This window comes from Nannobrachium achirus, assembly GCF_963921795.1.
Source record: "Nannobrachium achirus genome assembly, chromosome: 19".
NCBI lineage: Eukaryota > Metazoa > Chordata > Actinopteri > Myctophiformes > Myctophidae > Nannobrachium > Nannobrachium achirus.
The window spans coordinates 3,423,906-3,438,460 of NC_137826.1; the positions used below are offsets into that span (position 1 = coordinate 3,423,906).

The 14,555-nt window shown below is 43.0% G+C and overlaps 1 protein-coding gene across 3 annotated transcripts in view; it reads left to right on the plus strand.

Moving 5' to 3' along the window:
• The window catches only part of cadm1a (cell adhesion molecule 1a), a 484,161-nt gene that overhangs the window by 382,561 nt on the left and 87,045 nt on the right, over window positions 1-14,555 (plus strand). The window lies entirely within an intron of this gene.

A 14,555-nucleotide genomic window follows, 5' to 3' on the forward strand; every position in this document is an offset into this window, starting at 1 on the left:
GTAGAGTGGTTCCCCGGCCCTGACATCACCGTGACATCAGAGCACGATGTCAGAGCGGCAAACCCATACAGCGTAAAAATGTGTACGCGTCTACATGGTCATGGACAAGCTGTGACGTTTCTCATAGTAAACTGCGACCTTTCAAAGGAAAGCTCTGCTCCATTTCATGTAGCACAGTGGTTCTCAAAGCTACGGTATGTAGTGTGGCTGTGGGGGTCCCTGCTTTCTCTCTCTGTCAGCTAAGGGGTCCTTGGGATGAAAAACGCAGAAGACCCCTGGTTTAAGTGCTTAATCTTCCCAGAGAGTGGATGGTTTTCTTTCATTAGGCGGCGTAGGAAGACGGGGAGCCAAGGGCAGATGAAGGATGAGTGGATGATGAAAGCAAGGGTGAATGAAGGAGAATGGTTCTCCAGTCCAGATGGACACGCCGATGTGGTCGGCACACTGACCGCTGAGTCACTGCTGCTTCTCAGCGCACTGTTTATTCACTTGGTGGCAGGTGGACTAGACCAAAGGTGCACCGTGGATTTCTTTAACTAGTGGAGCGCTCTGTCACGTGTAGCTGCACACATGCATGTGCACGCACGCCATCACCAATTGAAATAACCCTAATATCCACTTCAACAAGGGGTCCGGGCCTCAGAGTTACTACAGGTGGTCCTCCAAATCTTCCAATCCTTTTTTATATTAACAACTTGAACCCTAGTGTCCATATTCTGAGAACTGTAGCCAAAAATAGCAGATCTACAAGCTCACAACGCCTCGCGCTGCGAGGCGTTGTGAGCTTGTAGATCGGCTATTTTCGGCAAAGGGGTTTGGTGTAGAGGGGAAAAAGAGCAGATTAAGTCCAGATTAAAAGGTCAAGTTTATTAGGTAATGACGGCTCAAGTGGTAAAATATCTGAAAACACAAATTGACATGAATCCAAAATACACTCATGATTGTGCTGTCAAACGATGAAATCGATGAATCTATACAAAGGTTGTGGGGGTCCCTGCTTCATCTCTCTCTCAACTAAGAGGTCCTTGGCCTGGAAACGTTGAAGACCCCTGATCTAGGCTATATCTGGATAACATTGCAATGATAACAATGTGGTAGGTTCAGTGGTAGTAGTAGTAGTAGTAGTAGTAGTAGTAGTAGTAGCAGTGACAGTGATATTTTCCCTGTATAGACTGATTTCACAGAAGGGCAAACATGACTGTAGTGTCAAGTGGCACCTATGTGTGCGCGGCTGTTCACTGACACCGCAGCTACACGGAGCGCTCCGGAAAAAGGTAGATCTTCTCAAAGTATGATCTGGGGACCCCCAGGGGTATTTGAGGGGGTTCCAGGGGGTCTAAATTATTGGTAACTCAGAGTTTACGAATGGATGGACATATAATACATGTGTGTGTGTGTGTGTGTGTGTGTGTGTGTGTGTGTGTGTGTGTGTGTGTGTGTGTGTACGTGCGCGCGTGTGCGCGTGTCTGTGTTCAAGTGTTATATCTGAACCTATGAAATATGACAAACCCAATTTTCCCAAAGCCACTCTAAATGCAGACAGAACCTAAAATTCCAAGGTGAACCACTCACAATATCCAACCCCCCCTCCCAACCACCCACATGGTGTTGATGTTCTGATTTATTCATATTGATGTGGAACACCTGGGAAGTGAAACTAATGTATTCATATTGATGTAGAACACCTGGGACGTGGAGCGGGTCTTATCTGATGAGAGAGAGAGAGGAACATCTTCAGTGTCCTGTGAGGTGACTCGTCCTTCAGTACTGACTCCCCATGACTGGGTTCAGTCAGGAGGACAAGCATTAGATTTGATACAAACGCTACAGTTTCCGACCCATTAAAACCGGGGAAAGCTTCTTTGTGATTTCAGATTTCTTTGGCTATTCAAAAATAGCAGATCCACAAGCTCATAGCGCAGCACGAAGTGAGCTTGTAGATCGGCTGTCTTTTGTAAGATCCATTCTAAAGCTGCTGCGTTTTTTCGTTGCGAAATGCGTTTTTCAGGGCAAGGAGAGAGAGATAGAGAGAGCAAGGGACCCAGTGGTGCAAAAATAAATACAAAACGGGCGGCAGTGTGCAAACGTGACTGACATAACATGAGGTTGATTTCTTTATTTGCGTGCTCCGAAATTCGCTCCTATAAAAAAAAACGCAGCAGTGTGCAACCAGCTTCACTGTTTTATCTTTTTTGGCTTGTTTTTTTTAAAGGACATGTGATATTAAAGGAGGGAAAGCTGTGCAATATGGCAAGAGAAGCGTACCTTAGTATGTTTTCATTTCTATTCTTTTTATGATAGAATTCAACATTTTTCCAATCCTCATTACCAAGAGCTTTCATAGCCCATGATTGCTGTTTAGTACCGGTGGTTTTGTTGTTAAAAGTTCTGAAGTTTCACGCTATTTTTGAACACTCTCTTCACAGATGCCGAGAGGCATTACAATTTCCTTACCAAGAAAACGAAGTTGAGTGTGAAAATTATGATTACACCACATTTGATTTGATAGTTTTTCATCTAGTTCTACTTATAAGTTATCATCACAAATACTAGTAGTGTCCCTTATGCTCACTACTGTCTCATGTGAAACGTTCATCATCTAAATGCAATAGTACATCAAAAGAGTTCATAGTCATTTTATTAGATCATCAAAGAACCCACTTGACATTATAGCATCACAAGTAATGTCGGCAAAACACATTCCAACCCTTTCATTTTCAGTGGTGATCGTGTTCTGAAAGAATGTGTTATTAACTTCACCACATGTACCCTAGTGTCTCTAGTGGGCGAACATAGATGATCTTTGCAACGCTTTGTGAACTTGTATCGGCTATTTTCGTCAAAGATGTTTGGTGTAAAGGGAGAAAAGGTGTGGACCTAGTATAGAGCCCTGGGGGACCCCAGATAGGTTTTAAGCACGCTGGGCAAGACCCAGCCTGGGACCAGTAGCATTTTAGCGTTTCTGATCCAGTTGGGAGCTGAAAGAACCTACGTCATGTTGTGGACATCAGGCGGACTACAGGTTTGCTGGAATCAACAAACCCGAACCAAAATCCAAAATGTAAAAAAAAAAAAAAAGTATAATCGTTTAGTTTCTTTTGGTATAATAATCGTCTGATATGTTCATCTTTAGTTCTGATTTGTGGCGCGACTAAAGGGAGAATAAACAAATTGATTTGCATTATGACTAAAATAACAAAATAATAATAGTTATGTCATTTTGTTGTTTGTTCGGACAGAATCAGCAAACCAGAACCAGCTGTTTATTATTATTTTATTTCTGGTCTTCTTTCCGGTCTAGGCCAAAAACAAAGACCAGATCACAATGGCCACCCTCTGAGGTGGGAGCGTTGATGACGTGAGTTTAGGCAAGACCGTCCTAGACGGTTGAGTGTCCGTAATTTGGTGGAAGTACCGCCCAAGGAAATGACGTGGCTTCACAAATCTATTTATATTCTCTGTGAATGAAACAAGTGTTGTGATTGATCGATAAAAATAGTTTCCGGGGGAAGTATGTACACAACACGGAAGTCCCACCCCTATAGACACGCTCTGCATTAGGTAGTGACTAGGCTTTTCTCCTCAGAGATGAGAAAAGGCTTGGGTTAAACATTGTTTTTGAAGCGGTGAAAGCCGCTTCCAAGGAGTGGCTTTGTGTGTCCCGTACATGTCCATATATGGTCATTCCAGTCCAGAATGAACAGGTTTGATCTGTCCCGTACATCCAGAATATGTGTGTCCCGTCCGTCCCGGTCTGATGATTGGATGATTAAAAATGTCCAATGAGACCATACTTTGAAGCTTCACATGACAATCCATTTTTTTTTTTGAAAAATATGTGTGTCCCTTGCGTCCAGAATTGAGGATTTGTCAAGCTTTACATGACAATTCGGCCCTCCAGATAAAATCATTCAGAATTCAGAATTCATAAAAATATAGAACTGAAGCACATGGAAAGTATAGATCTAGAACACAGAATGTATAGATCTAGAACACAGAGTTCATAGCTAATCAGCAGATCATTCAGCTAGACTAACCTATTATGGGGAGGAAAGGGATCCTAACATTGTCTGTGTGCACAGCAGGTATGCCCAGAAAGTATCCAAATAATGGTATTTCTATTCTTTCATTTTCCTTTTGTTTACTCTGTTTATTCTCGCCCACAGAAAACCTCCATGTTCATTCTCATTTAGTACCACCGCATGCCCTATATTTTTAACCAGAACTCAGATTATATAACTATGATTTTAGTTGCCCTACATTTGCCTCCCATAGTATTTATAGCCAGTCTCAAAATTGCTTAAAATAAATAAAATTAAATGCCAGCTTAGAAAAGAGTGCTGCTGTTATGTTACAGCAATTTCCTGACGGTAATAGACAATTGCCACACCTTCAGGATTTGTTTGATGAACGTGTGAGTAGGTTTGAAGGGCTTACATCTGTCCTCAGAACAGTTGCATGAGGGTGTCCCAAATTACCATAAAATATGCATTATCGTCTATGTACACGATGTGCGTCAAACAATGACGCTGTGCAAATCCCCAGGATATGGAAAACACATTAGCAAAGATACTTAGGTCAGACCCTTGCTGCATGCATAACACTCTCACAGTGACTCGTTGACTGCGGAAAAAGCTGACATGTATACATAAAATATGATGGCAAAGATGACATTAAATATATAACATGGATGCAAATGCATTACAAATTGGTTCACAAGACTAATGGTAGAAACGGCAGTTGAAAAGTGCTTGATTACAAGCATCACCAAATTCAAACGACTGCATAATTACTAATGCATAGTAGACTGATTCACACACACACACACACACACAGGGCCGTTTTTAGCTGTAGGCGGTATAGGCGGTCGCCTAGAGCGCCGATCTCAAGGGGGCGCCTGCCGAAATGGAGTGTTTTTTTTATATTAATTTTTTTTTTTTTTTTTTATTAAAAAAATAAAATAAAATAATCGGCGCCCCCTCTATTGGTTTATCTCACCCAGACGATCCAGTTGCTTATGTGGGTCAAAATAACATTTTTATTATCAATCATAAAAACTCGAGTCGAGCATCAGAGAGGGACAGAGGCAGGCTGCGCTAAGTCGCAGCAGGGCGATATGAATGAAATTGGTACTAGTAGTACCCCGCACTCTTCATTAGGGGGCGCCGATCGCTCAGCAGTGCACAGCCTGGGCTGGGCTCACCCGGCGCAGCCTGGCTGGCCTTCCTTGGCCAGTGTTACATACATAACAAATAAATAAATAAATAGAAATAAATTGTCATGCGAATGATCATGATTGTGACCAGTCCAGACTGTCCAGTGGCACTGTGTAGTATTAGGACCTACTGTTGGTAGGAACCTTTGTGTGTGGGCACTGGGGCTCCGGGGGAGTGAGTTAATAAACGGACACAACAACACTGTGTATAACTCTATGGTGTGGACACTCCGTTATTACAACAAAGTATAAACTACTCGACATGGTATCAGAAGTGGCAAGTATTGCGTGCCAGTTGATAGCAGTACTTTGAACCCGTTTGTTGTTTTAAAACCGTGAAAGTAACGTCGCCGTAAGGCTAAATTAACGTGTTTAGTTGTCACCTCATTCCTCCCTGGCTTTTGGAACTTAAAAGTAATACGCTTTATGATCCCTTCATTGAGAAATTCACCCAAAAGGACACGAGCATGGATTTTATGTGAACAGCAGTTACAGAACCACGTCATAATCGTCATTGGTGATAGGTGAGAGAAACTGAATTAATTTATATTGCTGGATCTGCCGCTGTGCATTTAATTTCCATTGATTGATTGAACATTGAAGAATGTATTAGACGTTTGCAATAGGAAAAGGTACAGTTTCATGACAGTACAAATCACTGGTACAAGGTCAACTAAAAGTATGTGTGTGCGTGCTTATTAGGTTTATCCAGTGCGCTTGCCTTGTACACAGTCTGCTGTTCATTGTTGACCATTTTTGTAACAAATAAAATTAAAAAAAAGTTAATGAGCCACCCAACCTGACCCAAAAATCACGCCAAAACCCGAGAAAATGTCATATTATTGAACAGTCATCCAAACCGGCCCAAAACCGACTAAATTCACGGCAAAACTTTTTAGCGCGGGAGTGGGGGGGGGGGGGGGGGGTGCATTCGAGAGATCTCGCCTAGAGCGCCGATTAGACGCCCTACGGCCCTGCACACACACACACACACACGCACACGCACACACACACACACACACACACACACACACACACACACACACACACACACACACACACACACACACACACAAACACGCTACATGTAAGCATGTAATGCTGGTGGTACAGAATACCATGCATCTTACACTAGCACAAAGAAGTTGTGTGATTGTTGTTGCCTATAGCAATGTATCACTATGTTGAGCTTAGAATCATTTTTAGGGAGATAGATAGACGACCGGCAATCTTGAAAAGAAAGCAAATTGTTCCCTCCAATTATTAAAGGTTCTACACCATGCATTTAAAATTAATTTATATAACATTGTTTGTGTCCCAAAAACGTTTTTCAAAAGGTTTGAGGTAAAATTACCACTCCTGAATACAGAGCCCCGTCATTTCTGCCTGGCTTTCAGAGCATTTTCAGCTGCAGTATCACCTTGTCCTGAGTGGGAGGAATGCGCTATTGGGCCAGGACTTTGTGAGGATAGAACGTGCTGGTGGGACACCCAAAAAATACATAAAAATTGGAAAAATGTAAATTCATGGTGTAGTCCCTTTAACCCTGTGAAGTTTAATGCATGGCCAGTGTGGTCTATGTGATCTCCTTGTTTTCACCAGCAGTTTGTGGCGGATATATAGATCCAGCATGTATGATACTCAACTAACCTCCGGTTTTCTTCGGATCTACTACTGAAGATACCAATTATGTTGTATTATTATCGTATTCATGGCTAATCAAGGTATTCATGATGCCAAGACTAATCACATGCAAGGTATTCATGTCAGGATTATATACAACGTCTGTAAAATGTCCAGACTAATCACATACAGTACAAAGTAGCCTATTCATGATATCAGGACTGCGTGTGGGCCAGTTATTGTTCCATAAAACAGGTATTGGTCGAGTTTCCCAAAGTCGCAGAGACCAAGCCCCGACCGCCATTGTTCCCGTGTTTACATGGGTTCGGGTAGAGCGACTTATTTAGCCCCCTACAACTACACTATCATTCAGATTTCACAAACAAAGTGCTTAATAAAGTCTCACTCCTGTCTAAATACGGTACGGCTTTCTATAATTACCCGTATCCTCCGTTTTCTTTGATAAGAAGCCTTTATCCCCATGCGCACCAACCCCATTGAGATAAACAGATCGGTTAAAAAGGCTTCTTATCAAAGAAAGCGGAGGATACGGGTAATTATAGAAAGCCGTACCGTATTTAGATGGTGTGAGACTTTATTAAGCACTTTGTTTGTGAAATCTGAATGTTGGTGTAGTTATAGGGAGATGAATAAGTCGCTCTGCCCGAACACATGTAAACACGGGAACATGACGATATGGGCTTGGTCTTTGCGTCCATGCGTGAGCTATGATGGGCTTACGATGGGCTAAAAATCGCTTTGGGAAACCCGGCCAATGTCCGCACACGTTATAATGCTCTCCCGTCCTTTCTTTATTTCTCAACCAGATAGTCCAGTTGAGAAATAAAGAAAAGGAGAGCATTATAATGTATGCGGACATTACCTGTTTTATTCACTAGTTTATTCTTGGATCCAGCACTGTAGAAGAAGTTTTGGGGATGTGCATATCCTACGCCTTTTTTGCCAGTTATTGTTACCACTAATGAATCAGGGAAGACAACCGTAGTTAAATCAGTTAGGATTTTTTTTAGTGTACAGAACATACATTTCTGCTAAACTAATCCAGTGCAGCTAGCTTCCAGGTGGCAACCAAAGCATGGCAGTGTTTACTCACTAAATGAAGAAATCTGTGTTTACTTTATTGTGAAATATGTTGTTTACTTAATCATGTAATCTGTGTTTACTTAATAAGGAAATACCGCCAGCCTGTGTTTTGTTTTCTTCCCTACACGGCCTAAATGCCTGGCCAGGCTTGGCAGACGGTTTTCAGTGAAAAGTACACACTCAGTACTGTACTTTGTATTTTGAGTTTTTTAAACTTTCTTCAGAAGTACGATCTTCATCACTTTTACTTCTACTCCACTACATCGTCAAGTATCTGTTGGAACGGATGGACGTACTGCTGGAACAATGTCTGGGCACGGACGGAACGGCGCTTGGAGCGAGCCGTGTGCGAATACAGTACTTGTTTCTTTTTCTTTCTTTTTTTTTTTCTTAATTTTTTATCCCACGATTTTTGTAAACAATTCTTTTCACCCAGTGCCAACTGTCTAATGTAATCTTTTTCTTACGAATACAACACTCAAGCATATTTCTCTTATTCTGTATCGGTAACTTCACTGCTGCGCTGCCTCTGGCAAAAATTATTTCTTCATCTACAACTATACGCAGGGAGAATTAACATTTGCAAATGTACATTTGACTGCCAAATGTTTACATTACGCACTGCACATAGAGAAAAGATGACTTGATATGGCCTTCAAATTCATTGAGCTGTTGGGTGTGTTGTGTGGTGGTGCAGACAGTGAGGATTGGATGAGTGCTTGGGGACCACATAAAGGTTAAGCCTGACAGGGAGAACTTTTTCCACAAGAGGACAGCTCGGCAGAGGAGAGAGAAATCCAGGGGTGTCACAAGGGGTTGAATGGAGGAGGGGCCTTAATTATTTTATACTTTGGCCCAGGGGTCTTCAACGTTTTCAGGCCGGGGACCCCCAAACTGATGGGGAGATGGAGCAGGGACCCCCTACCACCTCGTAGGGTGGGGGGGTCGGGGCTACGACATATTTTTTATTTTAAACATGTACAAGTTACAGCGAGCAGGGTGGGCCGTACCACTACCATTTCTAAACATACTACTTATTAACTGAGAACCAATGTCAATAATATCAACAATCTGTCAATTGCATAGTAATCATGTATTCAAGCTATTCAAAATGGATAGAATCATGATTTATTTTTTAACATAAATGTGAAAAATGAAAAAAAAAAAAAAAAACATTTTTTGAAATCTTTATTTTATTTTATTTTTTTTGCAATAATTTCGCGGACCCCCTGCAGTACCTCCGCGGACCCCCTGGGGTCACGGACCCCCTGTTGAAGATCCCTGCTTTGGCCATTGAAAAATAGCAGATCTACTAGCACACAGCGTGGCACCGAGTGCCGCGCTGCAAGCTTGTAGATGTGCTATTTTTGAAAAGTCGTGAAAATGTGTGCAAATCTTTGAATATAGGCCTATGTGTTTTTTAAGCGAACATTTCTAACAAAAATTTCGCCTCTGGGGGGTTCCTGGAACTACATTTTTTGAGATGGAAAACATAGGTTTTTCAAAAAACCTTAGAAGGATTTGAAATATTCAAAGACTTGCACATAATTTTCACATATTTTCAAAAATAAAGCTCGCCGCACTGTGAGATTGTAGATCTGCTATTTTTCAATAGGTAAAGCACAAAATAATGCGTAATAATGCGTTCCCAGTTCCCCCTATGAAGAACCTTCATAGGGGGCCCGCAGTGAATCCTTGTACCCAGGGCCCAGAATTTGGTGCGACACCCCAGGAGACATCATCTCTGTGTTATTGATGTGTTTGGTGCAGGTCCACGTACTGTAGGGCCTATACCAGCACCTGTGGATGGAAGTGGATATTCATGTCATGACTGTCTGAGGCGGCTGTTTGTTGTACTTCACAGGGAATGTCATCATTGTCGAGCGAGGGCAAGGTGATCCTCGGTACCTTGATGTCTTGTGATCTCTGACTCTGACATCCGGCTCTTCATTATAACCTGGCCTCCCACAGGGCAGCCTCCCCTGCCCCCTGAAACCATGCTAGTGGAATTTTATGCTTTGGTCATTCCATGTTCGGAGGCATTCTGGCTGTCCGCTATTTCTACGTCCCGTTATTTCGACTACGGGCATCGGCAGGTTAGCTACTCACCAGGGTTAGGGTTAATGGGGTTAGGGTTTGGGTTAGGTTTAGGCTAGGCATAGAGGTTAACATTCACCAGCGTCGGCAGGTTAGCTACTCACCAGCGTCGGCAGGTTAGCATTTCACCAGGTTAACATTCACCCGCGTCGAAATACTGGGACGTAGAACAAATGTTATGATGAAATATCGACACGCTCCCGTCCGTATGTACGCCCATAAGTCCGTCCATCCGTTCGTCCCAAACTTGTGAATAATGGTGTCTCAGAATCACCATAAACAAATGTCATGACATTTGGTATGAATGAATGTCCACTTGGACTCGACTGATTAGAAATTGGTAGTCAAAGGTCAAGGTCACAGTGACCTCATGTCTATCACAGCCCCATCATGGCTATAAAAAAGATAACTAAAGGACAACACTGTGTCGTTACGTAATTTTCTCAACAATGTTTTCCAAACATTTTTCAAAAATAGCAGATGTACAAGCTCGCAGCACAGCATAAAGTGACACTATAAGCCTGTTCAACTGACACAGATGCTTTACATGAACATTGGGTATTATGATTATACTTGGAGGAAGATTCTTTTCAAAAAAGTGTACAGAAAGTGTTAAAATTATGTTTTTATGTGACCACCAGTATGGTCTTTTAACCTGAAACCTCAGAATATATACATTTGCCAATAAAACATGAAAATTATGCAGTCATGCTATGAGCATCTCCGGCTGAAGGCTCAAGTCAAAACATTATAACAGTCATCCGCATTGCCCGCGATGCGACGCGACGCCAGCGATGAAATCTGATTAAAATACATGTGTCTCAATGAGGACGTCCTGACCTACGGCGAGCGTCGTCCACCCCTTCCGGTTTTCGCTCGCGGAACCTCTATTTGAGCGAGGTTTCGCGGTGACGTCCATAGAGGTAAATGGCCATGTCCCACCCCCCCCAAACACTTTATATTATTATTTATTTATTTGATTAGTTCAGGCTATGTCGCAACGCAATGGCCGACGCTCCATATGCGGACAGTATTTTGCGTTGCGTCGCTTGAAGTAGCATGTTTTAACCAACTGGTGTAGTTTCGCAGCTCAACTCCATGTTGCACTGCGTTTTAGGTCCTCAGACTACATTTCTTTCTCCACGAAGATTAGGCATTCATGCAGGGGTCTGGTTGGCTTCAAGAGGTACAGTATGTCTTGAAAGCGGCGGATTGATTTCGTGATTAATTAGGGGTTTCACTGTATTGCCCATAAATGTCATACATCTTTTGTCCCACCACAGACACTTAGAAATGATTGTGTGATGAAGGTTTGTAAGTCACCTCCAGAGACTCTTGAGGGAGGGGAGGCGTGGGAGGGCTGCTGATGACTTCGCAGCCACGCTCTTGGGCGTCCTCTGCTACCTGAATAAGACGTTTTAAAAGTCTGTCCCACGCTAGGAAGGCATGCTCCGCGACGACCAGACAAATGAAGGACAGATAAGCCTGTGTCTTTGTATGGAGCCCAGCGTCTCTGCCCATGTGACGTAGAAAGGCTTGATTTCAGTTATGTGCATAATACTATATCTTACAGGATACAGGACGTGTGTTATTATGTAGGAAAGGGGCTTTAATTAATTCTCATTTTAACCATTCAACCAGCCGTTTGTTTGCCTACTAGGAAACATAGCCGTGGGAACTAATTTGAGGCAGGAGGGGCTGTCGATCGTGTCACGCACGCGCGCGAAGCGCGCGTACAGTGCGCGTACAGCGCGTACGTACACGCGCGAAAAATTGCGGTTATTTGCGGATTTTAATTGTGTTTTATAACCTTTTTTGCATGTTTTATTCGGGTTTCCGCGGTTTATTTTTTAGCTAAATGTAACACAATTGGGAACTGCACACTAAACTTTCCCTTTGCCTCTCCAAACGGGCTGTGGACAGTGCGGAGACATATAAAAAATGCGCACACAGTGGCCATATGCCACTGATCTGATTGCAGCCAGCAGGATATTATTAGATGCTATATTGTCCGCCGCATCGGTCCAGACCCCAGTGTTAGGAAACAGCTGGTCAACTTCTGGTACACCATAGCCATTAGCCACTAGCTAGCCCAAACATTAGCCTAGCCAGGCAGCACAGCAGCATAACATAGCATTCATCATTACAAGTCTTTAGCCACGACTCACCAGTGAGGACGCCAGGGCTAGCAGAGGGCGATGTGTAATGCCTTCATAGCCTAGGTTGTGTTGTCTTGGTGTTCTGTATATTCCTTTTATGCCCGTATTGTTATAATTCACCCGAGTCTATGACGCATATGTTACGCACGGAGAGACAGACGCTTAGACAAGTTAAAAGGGAAGTCCTTTGAAAGCCATTTCCTGTCTAAACAGTGCCCAGAAGCACATTTCAAAACAAGAGCCTTTCTTTTTTTTTTGTCTATAAAATCGATCATTCAACACATGTTTATTTTGAAATTGTACTGGAAATAGAAGTAGCCAATAGCTCCTACTTCACGCCACTGATGTCAGAGCCTCTACTTGCCGATCGGCAATATTTTTCCCCCAACCCCCCTTTAGGGGGTGCGGTGGGGGGTGCGGTGGGACGTGGGGGAGGGGGTGCGGCCGCACCCCCAGCACCCCTACTTCCCTCGGCACTGCTAGGAAACCCACGTTTCAGGATGTTTATATATTCTTTTGGCATTAAAGATGTGGACCCCTTGCATGTTGGGTCGCATTTATCCGTCACATGTACATACGTGTCCCATGTAATTGTAAAAGTAGGCTCCAAAATGATATGATCGCCATGGTGCTGAACTCTTGTGTGTGTGTGCGCGTGCTATCATGCACAATTTTTTTATTCCCGCCGGGGGACGCTGTGGGCGCTGGGGGCGTGTTCCTCCCACCGCATCATCAGCGCCCACACCCTAGGTGGGGTTGGCGATAGGGCCTTTCTGTGTGGAGTACGTTTGCATGTTCTCCCCGTGTCTCCTGGGGTAGATGCCCTCACAAAAACATACAGTAGTCCTGGTTTCTATACCACCTCCCCCTAGCCAGCCAGGTGCTCCCCAATTCCCCTGGCGCGGCAGGTGGAGAGCGGAAACCAGGACTACAGGTTAGGTAGTTGGCACTGGGTGAGAAAAATGGGTTGCAAAACTGTGGGATAAAACTATATAAAAAAAAAGAAATCATGCGCAATTTGGCTGTGCAGGCAGGCATGCATTGTATAGTGTTGTTTTGTTTCCCTTTGTCTGTTTGAACTAATCAAAATAGTACATTAAATAAAACATTCTCTAAATAGCATTTCATTCACTTATATGGCCTAGGTGTTTTGCGATCATGTCTCTCGTATACTTTGAATTTGTGCAAATATTTGTGAAAATATAATAAGGTTTTTAAGGACCGCAGTTGCAGGCATAGCCGATGTATGAACTCACACCATGTCGTGTTGCGGCGCGTTGTGAACTTGTAGATGGCCTATAAGTTCACTCGAGAATTAGGACTCTAACTTCCTCCGCCACTGAGCGCTGGCTTTATTGGAGTTCACCCGCTGCTTTTATAGCACTCACGCCTCAGCTCTTTTATATTAGCTTGTATAGGTTTATTGAAGGCAAAGGAGACGTCGTAATGCCTTGGAGCATTTGGATTCTATACATACTGGCATTAGGCAGTAGACATTCTAATTTACAATTCTCCCTGATTTATATGGTACCAAAGACCTGAAACAAGCTTGTTTAACTGGGTGTCAGTTCATCTTCAACAGGGGACATTAGCAAACCGTGGCTTGGAGGAACAGCTTTTCTATCCCACACGTGACTTTCAGTAGCTTTTAATGGTGTATAGTGGACATGCCGTGAGCAGCATACAGATTGCTTAGGAATGGACAACAAATGCCTCAGAGAATTCTGTGGTTCATTCAAATTCTCTCGTGTTGCTGTATGAGGAAAAACCCCATGACACCTCCAGTCAGTTGTTGGTTGGTTAATCATCTATAGTTACAAGCTAATTATCATCAACCAACATAACATTAACTCATGAAAGAAGGGGCCTGAAAGACATAAGCCCACAAGATAAATTCCCTCCGAATTGATTTATTCTCATCATCATAATCACTGGACATAATGTCGCTAGCTAAGCTAACAGCTTCGTTGTGTTCATATGGGTTGGAGCATTCACTGTTGTTAATGTTGTCAAATTTGAAATGTCTAAACGTGACATGGTCATCACACTGGACTCTTTATAGCAATGTTATGTACCTGAAGAAGATAGATAACAAGTTGCTGAGGACCCGTTTCTCAGGATATGTTGGGACTTTAGCAAAGGAGCAAAAGAACGATGTCTGCCTAAGCAAAATAACAAAATTACAGTTTCTGGGATAGAACACAGAATGGACTGCTTCCATTTAAGTTTGACAATAATGGTGCTTTAAACATGAATCGCTGTAGAGCACATGTGCAAAGTACTGTACGTCAGAAGGGATTTAATCAGGAATAGAAGACAAGATAGTCAGATAATTAAATGGCACCCACACCACCATC